The 11,128-nt window shown below is 56.9% G+C and overlaps 1 long non-coding RNA gene across 1 annotated transcript; it reads right to left on the minus strand.

The window, feature by feature from the left end:
* Positions 1-4,311: 4,311 nt before the first annotated feature.
* LOC143687552 (uncharacterized) lies at positions 4,312-5,870 on the minus strand. Its single transcript, XR_013177570.1, has 3 exons — positions 5,796-5,870; positions 5,460-5,526; positions 4,312-4,576 (listed from the first exon to the last, which is right to left on the minus strand). It is a non-coding gene; the product is annotated as an uncharacterized LOC143687552 (long non-coding RNA).
* Between the last annotated feature and the right edge of the window lie 5,258 nt (positions 5,871-11,128).

The following is an 11,128-nucleotide window of genomic DNA, read 5'->3' on the forward strand; positions in this document are numbered from 1 at the left end:
GGGGGACTTGGGCACCAGCTAATGCTCCTCTTGGTGCCATCCCTGTCCTTTGCGGCTGAGGCAGAAGCCCCAGAGAACCCAGCCCCCGCCCCAGCCCCAGCTTTGCCCACCCTCTGCGCCCATCCAGCCAGGGGTAAGGGTACCAGGCACATCACACAGATGTTGCAGGCTGCTGTGTGAGTGTGGGCCTGCGAAGAGGGGGGGGGCAGGGTGGGGAGAGGGGACAGGATGGGTGTCGGCCAGCACCTCCAACACCTCCTAATTTGCATTACCACTGACACCCTTCTTGACCAAGAAAAATGGAGCCAGAAATAACAAGGGGAGGGGGGAGGTAGTTCCCGGAGGGGATCTTGAGGCTGTCCTTGCCTCCAACCTCCCAGGCCCCGGACAGGGTAAAATGAGACCACTGCAGGGCTCACCCCTCCTGGCCCTGGGCCTCCCAGTTCCCTGGGCCCAGACTTGCCGCCTTCTGAACGTCTTTGGCTTTGCTCCTCTGGGGGCCCTGTCCCCAGGCTCGAGCCCCTCCTCACAGCTGTGATGACCCCAGCTCTGCCTAACCCCCCTGCTGCCCCCCCACCCCCGCCCATCTGGGATCAGCTCAAGGGAACATTCTGCAAGGAAAATGGACCAAACAGTATCAAGAGAGTTTGCAATTAGATTCTAGAAATGGCACAAGCTAGGTGAGGGTCCAGTGTGGTGACCTCCGTGCTCCCCCAGGGGAGAGAGTCGGGGAAAGAGGGACTTTTGCCTTCCCTTGGGGACCCCCTAGGTCTGGACAGTTCTCTCTGTTAGGGGCCTTTTGCTCAGAGGAAGTTTCTAAGTGTCAGGTCTCACCCCTGGGAGATCCTTGGAAACAGAACCAGGGCCGTGCAACCTTTTTACCCCCTGCCCCTGTGACTGCTGCACAGGTCCCCGCAAGCGCATACAGTGCTCCATTTGTGTGCACTGAATTCTCTTCTGTCCCAGAGAGGGTAGGAAACAGTGTGACAGCCACAGCTTGGAGGCAGGAAACGATGGATGTGATGGGCCGCAAAGAGGGGGCTCCTTCCCTGCCAGAAGGGTCCTGGGATGGGAAGGGTGAGGCCGTGAGGGTGAGGGGGTGGGTAGCGGAAGGGCCTGGCAGGGAAACCAGGTCATGAGAGACAGCCCAGAGAGCTGTGAACACACTGTGGGAAGGAGCGAACCATGAACTGAGAATTTCCCCACTCCCCCTCCAGAGATGCTATTTTGGGGGGAGAGAATATATGCAGTGCAGGGGGCAGGGTTGGGGGAGTGAGCTAGCTTCCACAAGGGTCATCTGGGCCACCCGCTGTCTCTTCTTTGCCAGCCAACTTCACGTGCCCTGGATACCCCTGCCTCCATGAGCCCTTCCCTCTCCACGTGGAAAATCCTGCTCTCTTGCAAGTAGATAGAATGGCTGGGAGATTTGGAGTTGCCTCTTGGCACCCCTTAAGGGTCCCCTGGGGTCTCAGACCTAGGGAGAAGATTCTATTTCAACACTTCCTTGGAATAACAACTGTGGAGGGCAGTGGGCATGGGGTAAAGCTGGCCCCAAGCACGGCTCAGCTGGTCTGAGCAGGTCTTCTCCCTGTTCTAAACTTTGGCACCCCTGCGTGGACCCCGTCTTTAGCATCAAACAGAAGGAGTGGATTTGGTGTGAGGAAGCCAGGGCGGAAGGCGCTGCGAGGGCTGGCTGAGCTCACCCGCCGAAGGCTCCAGCCCCTCGGATGGGGAAGAGACTGTCCCCCTTTGGCCCAAGGAGGCTGGACTGAATTTGGTACCAAGTGGAGCCCTGGCTTGGCCTAAAGGGGAAATTCTTGCAACCCTGCTCATTTAAAGGTCCCTGACTCATTTGGGGATGAAGGCTCCAATGCCCTGTGGGTTTCTGTGGTGGCTGAGGGCAGGGCAGGCGAGGCATGTAGTAGAGAGAGAGAGGGCTGGGACGAGTGGAGACTTTTGTTTTCGTTTTTGGAGTGTGGCTTCTTCTGCCTGAGGGTCCAGCTCCAACTGAGGGAGTGAGAAGGGGTGGGGTGAAGGCCTGACCCCTAACCAAGGAGGTGCTGTGGAAGGAGTGTTGGGTTAGACTTTAGGGAGAACTTCGTGCCTCTGGGAAGACACTGGGGCACCTTTCCAAAGATAAACTGAGGGATCCGGTGCCCTGGATGCTTCCACAGTAGCTCCTTCCCCCACCCTAAGGCCAGCATTGGGCAGCACAGAGGCGAGCAGCGGGACCCACTGCAGGCAGATATGTCTGGAGGCTACAGGCAGGAGGGAGGAGGGCGCGTCCAGGCATCACAGCACACGTGTCCCCAAGCCACAGCAAGGCTAGGACCGTAGGGCATGGGATTTGAAGTTAGAGGCCCATCTCTCATCTCAGTAGCCCTCAGACTAGCCCATCTTCATGCTTCTCTCCTTCTGGCCCTGTAGGCCGGGGCTTGGGCAGGGAAAGCAGCCATGGCAGAGAGACCAGCTTCTCCACCTATGTCCGGGCAAAGTGGGAAGTGCGGCAGCAGCGGGCACAGGGGCTGGAGGGGGTGAGCGAAAAGGCAGGGGTGAGGCAGGGAGCCCTTGTCAGTCCAGCCAGAGCTCCCCGCTCCGGAGGGCCACGCAGTGCCAGCCTAGCCCAGCGGAGAGTAGGTGGACAGAGCTGATCGAATGCTGAGCTCGCCCCTCCCCCTTCCTGGGGCCCCTACCCTGTGGGTGTTGCAGGAGCTGAGCGCTCCCTCCTTACCCCAAGACTGCAAAAGCACCCTGTGGATGGGAGGTGAGGGGGAGGTTCAGGAGATGGTGTGAAGCAGATAGTTCACCCAGAAGCATGGGTGAGGGGCAAGGAAAGGGCCAGTGCCCTGGATGCTTGCGTTTCTGGGGTGCCCAGCCACCCACAGAGGACCTCCATGTGGGGGTCAGAGTCCCTTGTCCGCCTGAGCGTTCCCGTCCCCCCGCAGATGGGCTGATAGCTGTGCTCGAGCCCAGGGCGGGGCTGAGATGGGACCTGGCACAGGAGGTCTCAGCCGCTCGTCGATACCTGGCCTCAGACACTGCCCTTGTCCCCCACTGTGGGCCCAGGTGGGTGACAGACAGCCAGGCAGATGCGCTGCCACCCACACTGCCCTCCAGAGTCACCCTGTCACCCTTAGCCTCAGAGGCACAAAGCACAAACAGACCCAGTCGCACACACAGCCTTTCTCTTCTACCCAACCCCCCAGGGTCCCTGTGACATGCCCCCGTTAGAGCTGTAGAGACACACTCTCTCAACACACATGGCACACACACACTCACACACAGTCTCACAAAGCCAGGAACACAGAGCCACATGGGTGTGTCCCAGGTGCCACCAGGACACAAACATGCACTGCTGCGCAGGCCCACGCCACCCTGTGCAGACTCTGGGAGCAGCGCACGCCAACACATGTGTGAAGTCCCACGTGCGCACGTGGGCATATGCTCCTGGTGCTGAAGCTGACCCCATTAGCCAGTGGCGTGCTGGCCAACGCTCAACAACCGGCTCTCCGATTTCAGCTGTGGCTAGGATGGTACCGAGCCTGGAGCTGGAGGGAGCATGTGCTGGAAGGAGACGTGCAGGCTCGGCCAGTCCAGCACACCTCTCCATTATCCTTGGTGGAAATCACATGATAAACCTTAAATGCAGCTGGGCAGCCCCCAGGAGGCCTGCACCTGGGCACCTGTGACTCATCAGGGTAGCTTTTTTCCCGGGGAGTGGGGCAGGGGTGCCTTCCCTTCCCTAGTATTTTACTCACCCCCCACTCCTGCTCAGACTCTACTTCCTGCCCTCTCGATTCTCCTCCAGCCCTTTTCTGTCAGGGCCTGTCATCAGGGCTGGGAGCGGGGGCTAATAATCAGGCACGTTTCTCACCTTTGCTCCCTCCTTTCTCTCTCTGCCACAATTAAAACCATCAGGTGTGGATGGTGACAGGCCCAGTGCTAATCCAGGCAGGCTTCCAGGAGGAAGAAGTTTAGGAAATGCTGGGGTGGGGGTTGGGATTTGCTGGAAAAATGCTGGAACTCTGTGCTGGGGCTGCTGCTTCCATGAGCTGGCCCCTCCTGGTTACTTTCTTCTCCTCGCTGGTCATGAGAAGAAGGGGTCTGGTCGACATGGAAAATTGTGGCGACGAAGAAATTGGCACCTTGGGGGCAGTGTGGGGAGGTGGTTAGAGCGTGTTCTGAGAGCGAGGACCTCAGGACTGCCATGCTCTGGGAACATTGCATCACTTCTCAGGGCTTCCGCTCCTCGATTTGAAAAAACAAAGGAACTAGACTAAGTGGTTTTAATTTCCTTCTCTGCTCTGTTATTTTAGCATTCTATGGTTCTAAGATTCTTCTACTCCATGGGGGGCTTCTCTTAGAGCTAACCTTGATCTCTTTCCCTGTGGCTGAGGAGGATGGTGCACAGATGTGGTGATGCAGGGACGGTGGGTGGGTGCCACAGCTGAAGGGGCTGGGGGCTGGACCTGGGTGTCTGTGGGCTTGGTTGGTGCCTAGCGGGCTGGACACTTGGGAGACCTCCCAGCGGCCTCTGTTTCCTTTGGTGTGCTCCTGGATTAGTGCCACCACTCACCTATAAAACAGGGACAAAGAGAAGGGAGGAAAAAAGGATGAAAGGAAGGAAAGCAGGAAGGAAGAGAGGGAGGGAAAAAGAGAAGGAAAAAAAATGGCTCCCCCTGGACCCAGGAACAGCCAGGCCAGCCTGTGAAGTTGCTAGGGGAACTTGGAGAAGAGAGAGGAGAGAGGCATTCCTAGCTGATACCAATTCTGTCCATGTGAGTCTGTACGGTGGGGGCAATTCTGGGCCTTCCTGAGCCTTGGGCTGAATTATGTCAGAGCAGAGCTGAGGGCCTTCCCTCCACCAGGTCCTGGGTGCGTGGCTGGGGTCCGGGAGGTGGCCCACCCCCGCATCAGGCCCACTCCTGCTGCTGCCTTGCTGTTCCTTCTGAAAACAGCTGAAACCACAAAATTGGCTTGTGGTTGGGTGAATATCAGTCATTGCATTTAGTTTGGCTTCCTAGGATGACTAAGGGGGTTGGAAGCCCCTCCCGTTAGCCCCCAAATTTTCAGAGGAGTCAGAGGCAGAGATGGAAAAGTACTTTTCTTTGCAGGCTTTTGCTGAAGTCTGAGCTCCCTGTTTCCAGCGTGTCTGAGGACCCCGCCGGTTTGGGGCATCACCAGGGGGTAATATTTCTGCACTTCCTCACCCGGCAGCTGGGAGTATGGACACCCAGGTCCCCCAAAGAGTCTCCTTCCAGCCTGCATCTTGCAGCTCCAGTTTTTGAGGAAGTGGAGCTGGCCCTGCTCCCAGCTCCTGCCCATTCTCGTCTTTGCGTCTGATAGTGCTGGTCGCCCACTTCTCAGGGCTGCCCAGAGCCAGGATGAGAGAGCTCAGGCGACCCCGTGTCGAGGGTGGGCAAGAAGGGAGGGCAAGAGGGACGCTGCCTTTTTCTTACCTCCTCCTTCCTGTGCACGTAATGGTGGCACCGAGGGAGGGCGGCATCGCCCCCTTCCCGGTCTGACCTAAAGTGGGTAGAAGATTTGCTGTTGGTGGTGGTCTGTAACAGCTCAAAGGAAGGAGTGTGCTTGTCCTGCCAGTACAGCCTCGAGACCTGTTCCCAGCCTCCCGGCTCGAGGCTGCTCGCCGGGCCCCGCCGTGCCCCCCGCCGCGCTGTGCCGCGTCCCTCCCCCGCCTCGGCCGTCCCTCCCCCGGGCGCGCAGCGGATCGCGCTCTCCTTCAGCCTCGATTTCCCCCCCTTGAGATGAAAGACTGGGATTTCTTCAGCGCTGACCTTTTCGGTACCTGCGAGAACGAGGGAAGGAAGGGAGAAGGCAACCATCTCCTAGCCCCTCACTCACTTTCTGCCCCTCCCCGCCCACTGCAGCCCTCTCCGGCCGGAAGGTCGCCCCGCCGCCCCCAGCTCTGCCTTGCCCTCTCTTTCTGACTGTCGCATTGTCTCAGTTTCTCTTTCTCTCTCTCTCTCTCTCTCTCTCTCTCTGCTCTCAATCTCTGTCTCTCTTCATCTCTCTTTCTGTTTCACTCCTTTACTCTCCCCATCTCCCGCCCACCCTCCAGGCTCCAGTTCGCTGACTCAGGCCTTTCCCGCCCCTCCCCGCCCCAGGATCCAGTTTCCCCCAAGGGCTGAGACCCTCCCCCAGCTCTCCTGCCCTCCGCCAGCTCCCAGGGGTGGGCCTCTGCTGACTCTAGGTTGAGGGTCTGTAGAGGATTGGCACGTCTGTGACCCGACCCCTTCCCAGCTGAGGGCTGGAATGTGGCCCCTTGGGGGTGAGGAAGAGGAGTTAGTTTTCGGCGATGGGAAGTGCCCACCTCCTCAGGGACTCCTGAGCCGCGCGGTCCCCGCTCCTTCCCGCCCCACCCACCCCCATCCCCTGGCAGAAGGGGGAGAGGCTCCTGCTCACTTCTCCCTGTCAATGACCCCATCCACCTTTCCTTCCCACGGACCCCAGCGGGGAGGGGATTGCTGGTGACCGACCAGATCTGTGACTGGACGCAATGAAGAGCCCGTGTGGACATAGAATCTAAGAGCAACATATCCACGGAAAAGATGTGTGTCACTTGTAGAGACACCAACGGCATGGCATCTCACCTCCGCCACCCCACCCTCACCCTTGAGGGTAAGGAGTCCACCCCCCCCCACACACCAACAATCACACACTTGCGTAAACTGTGTGCTCACACGCGTGTTCACATACATATCATGGGCTTGAAGGGCAGGACGGGGAAGCTGAGCTGGGGGAGGGGCGGGCCGGCCAGGCAGCCCCGCCCCCAGCCATGCCCATGCCCACCGAGTACCGCCTCCCCGTGGCTGGTAAGGTGTCTGCCCCCTTGACTTTTCCCAGCTTCGAGGAAACACCTCCCTTTAGGGGAAAGCGAGATCGAGATTGTGAGGGGAAGCAGGGGAAGCACTGACTAGGGCAGAGGCGTGAGCCTGATTTTCCAGTCCCAGGCGGGGTGAGGGAGATGGCACGGGGACGCCCAGGCTATGGGGGCCCTGACTCAGAGCCAGAACCACAGGGCCTGTCCGCTGTATTGTCGTCGGGGAACAAGAAGCCACCAGGTTTATAAGAAACTGCAATTCATCTCTGCCCCCTTTCACCCCTCTGTGAGGGATCGAGGTTAGACTCAAGGAAGAACTTACAGTCCTGGGAGAGGAAGGGATTCTGCTTCAAATGATCTCTGTGGGATTCTTGGGTTTGTTCAAGGAGGATGGCATGTTCAGGGGGTTTTAGATTTTGACACGAGTCCGAAGCCGGAGGGTGGGACCCTTGACCTCTCCCATAGTTGCAAAGGATAGTCCTCCCCTACACCAGTCCAGGACAGGAGATCTTAATCCCCACATGCTGTTCCCAGAGCTCCTGCTGAGGCTGTGGAAAGGGCACACAGGGATCCCCAGGATTACAGACGGTCAGGTTGGCATGGAGTAGGGGTGGGGCACCTAACAGCTCCAGCTTGCTCTGCTGCACCCCTCTTGGCCACTGGCTCACAGGTCCTGAGGTGAGAAGCAAAGGGGTGTGTGGAGAAGGAAAGAAAGTTCTATTAACAGGAGGGCAGAGCTGAAGGTGTGATGAATCTCAGGGTGGGCAGAGAGAGGGAGGCAAGCATCACCCGGCAGGAGCATGCCCAGTGGTGTCCTCTCATTTCTAAGAGCTGCCCAGGCTCCCTCCTCACTTAGAAACACCTAGCAGCTCGGATGTCTGGTGATGGGCCTGGTTGCCAGGGGCAGGGAGTTCACCCCACCCTCCACCTCACCCCACCCTCCACTCCACCCCATCCAGCCCCATCTGCACCTGGAAATCAGGACTCCTGGCTTCTTTCCAGCTGAACCCATCTCCTTCCACTGCTCAAATGCCTGGCCCAACCTGGGCAGTGTGTCTAAGGCAGTCCCCACCCCGTTCAGTTCTCAGTCCGGCTTCTCACACCTTCTGGCCACCCCCATAAGGCGGTGACATTTGCTAAATAATGGAATTCCTTCAATTCTGCAGAGTCATTAGACAGAAAAGGACATGGGGGTGGGGTGGGGGGTGAGAAAAGGAGGCCTGGCTGAGGCCAGGATGACATTGGACACCAGGAATGATTCCCTGAAGTATGGGGAATGGCTCTCCAGGTGGCCAGGGAGGACTTAGGGGTCCTGCCTTTCCTGCAAGGGAGGGAGGGGAAGGCCTCTGAACAGGGGAGCGTCTTTCCCCTCTAGGTAGGATCCCTTGTAAGAAGAGAGGAATAGGGGATAAAAATAACTGAGAGCTTGGTGTAATCATGTCATCTCTCTGAGTACCAGTCTCATCTGTAAAAGGACGATAACAATAGTATCCTCTTCACGCAGATGAGCCAGGCTCAAATGAGGATGGTGCAAGCATAAAGGCCCATCCTCAGGCCACTAGCTGTGTGCCTCTCTGGACCTCAGTCTCCTCTTCTGTAAAATGCAGCAATGACCCCTGCCCTACTGACCTCACATGCTGTGAAGTCTAATAAAATCAAGGCTCTGAATTGCCTCAGGGATGTTCTCCTATCTCTCACCCCTCTCCCCTTAACCCCCAATCAAAGCAGCAGGGGGGGGCAGGGTGGAAGGGATGCTCAGGAAGAACTCCAGTTTTCCTGTCCAAACTCACTGAGGGTAGAGGAAGGAGACAAAGTATGAACTGGAATTGGCAGTACTTTCAGGGCAGCAGGAGGACCTGTGAACAGCCCATTCCTGGGGCCCTAAGCCTTGGGTGGTGACCCCATGTCAGTGTGTGTGTGTAAAATGCAAGGTAATGAGCCAGTCTCTAGATTCCCAGCTACTGGTCCAGCTGCTACGGACTTGCCAGACCATAACTATCCCTACCAACCCCCAGTACATTAGGTTCTGGTGCCAGCGATTAGAAAGAAATGGAGGAAGGCATGGGGCAAGGGGCACTGGTGGGCAGCTACACTAGCTTTATGCCCTGTGGCTGGCAATGTAGGTCCAGGGGCCATCTCAGGGCCCTGCACAGAGCAGCAGCTGGCCTTGGTGGAAAGAGGTTTGCAGGACACAGTGTGACACTTTCAGGTAACTGAGGGGGGCAAGCAGCGAACAACAGGCTCCCGGGGAAATCTCAGGCTTGTGTGTCAAAGTGGATCTGTGTCTGGTATGGTAAGTGGGGTTAAACTCAAGGTCAGACCTCACCAATCCATTTCCATACCAACATGGCCTTGGGTGCCCTCCCATTGCAGTAGCTGGGACCCAGGTGACCACTCATCTGGAAACAGCACTGCTGGGATCCTAATGCCTGGTTCATTCCTCTGCTTCAGACGCTGGTTGCCTGCCGCTTCCTGCCTGTGTCTGGAATTTATGAGGAACAGAGGAATCGTGTGTGAGTCCTGTGTCTCTGTTCTACTTCTAAGTTGCAAGTGCTAATTTCTCAGTGAGCTTCAGGGACCTCAGGAAAGGAAACGGGGATGTGCTACAGCATGAGGGACTGTGGAAAGACAACTCAAAGAACTTCCTAACCTTAAATGGATGGAGTTGGAAGTGGTTCTAAACTGCCTAAATGAAGCAACCCTCCCAGCCACTTCACAGTTCCATACAATCTAGAAATAGTCAATTTGCCTCCATTTATTAAGTGTTTGGAGATCATTAAACAGGCCCAGAATTGTGAGTCTTCTACTTCATTCTTCCTTGCTTCCTGATATGTTTCACTGGTATGTTTCATAGCAGGAGTTGCCTAAGAGGGAAAGGAGGGAAGGAATGAAAGGGAAGCTCTGAGAACAAGCTGGAGAGCCAAGTGGACTCAAAGCCAGATACAGAGTTGGTAAGATGAAAAAGGGGATGCAGTGGCAGGTGAATTGGTTCAGATGGATGAGAAATATAGGCAAGTGTTAAGTCAGACAGCTGCTTTTGCAGCAAGAACTCGAAGCTAGAAGGTTAGAAGGGGTTCCTCCAAATGGGGCAATTGTCTCAATGTTTCTGGAATAGAATTTGTGTACGTGTTGTAGGTGGGGTGGGGAATGGATAGAGGAGGAGCTGTGTCCTCCTGCCTTTGAGGAGGAAGATAGTACAACAGGAAGGCCAAAAGGTAGACTGAGGCAGAATTACGAACTGTTCCCGTGAGACTGGGCTGAGGGAGGTAGAGGGCCAGTTGACAGACCTGCAGCTGTCTGGTCCCCAGTCCGGCTCACCTGCCCCATGCAAACACTCCTCTCCCCCCCCCCAACCCCCCATTCTGGTCCACAGCCCCGGGGAAGCTACATGGTGCTCTCACCACAGGCCCAGTGCTGGCTGCAGCTTCTTCCCTCTGACCTATTTTTAAATCATTTGATGGGATTTCCACCCCCCCAAACTAAAGCCTTGGCCCCCTGGGCCCGTCAGCTCCGCCGTGTGTCAAAACGGCCCCTGTCACTTTGCATTGGTTTCTCGGTCCAGCCGGCCCCTCCCCGCAGGGCTTGAGAGCGGCAGCTAATTACCCAGCTGCTGAGCCCCCATCCCCTTCCCTGTCCCTCCACCCCCAGCCCCAAGAGAGGGGACCTGGAGGCCTGCTGGGAGGAGGAGCGGCGCCCCTTTGCCCGCCTGCCGTTTGGCAGAAAGTCCTTCCTGCTATCTAACCTCCATTCTTCCCTCTGTCCTGCCCCTAGTGGTGCTGAATTGCAGACTCAGAGGATGCTGGAGTTGGGAGGGATTTGGGGACAGCTCTTCAAGGGACAGAAGGGGGCAGCCAGTCTTCTGTCCTGGGTTTAGAGATGTCTTCTGCTGCATGACTCAGAATTCTAGAGGATGGTCTCTGCTGGCTATCTCATTTTGCAGAGCAGAAAACTGAGGCCCAAAGAGGGAAAGGACCTAGTCCACAGTCATTAAGTAGTGGCAGATCAAGGATCTGGACCCTGAGCTCGGAATCTATCTTTCCATCTGCTTCTGAGTCTTCCACATTCTATTTTGATTTCAGTTTCTCTGCAAGTCAGGCTCTCTCCCTGGCCTACAGGGCTTCATCCTGGGGTACCAGGGCTGTCCAGATGCTTCGGCACCATTTCAGAATGGTATTCAGTCCTCTCCCCTGTAGTCTCTTGTCCCCTCTTTCCCTCCCCTTCTCACCATTCCTGGTCCAGCCCATAAGTCTGTGCCATCTCTCCCCCATCCCACTAACCAGAGGGACA

The sequence above is a fragment of the Tamandua tetradactyla genome, chromosome 6, assembly GCF_023851605.1.
Source record: "Tamandua tetradactyla isolate mTamTet1 chromosome 6, mTamTet1.pri, whole genome shotgun sequence".
Lineage (NCBI taxonomy): Eukaryota > Metazoa > Chordata > Mammalia > Pilosa > Myrmecophagidae > Tamandua > Tamandua tetradactyla.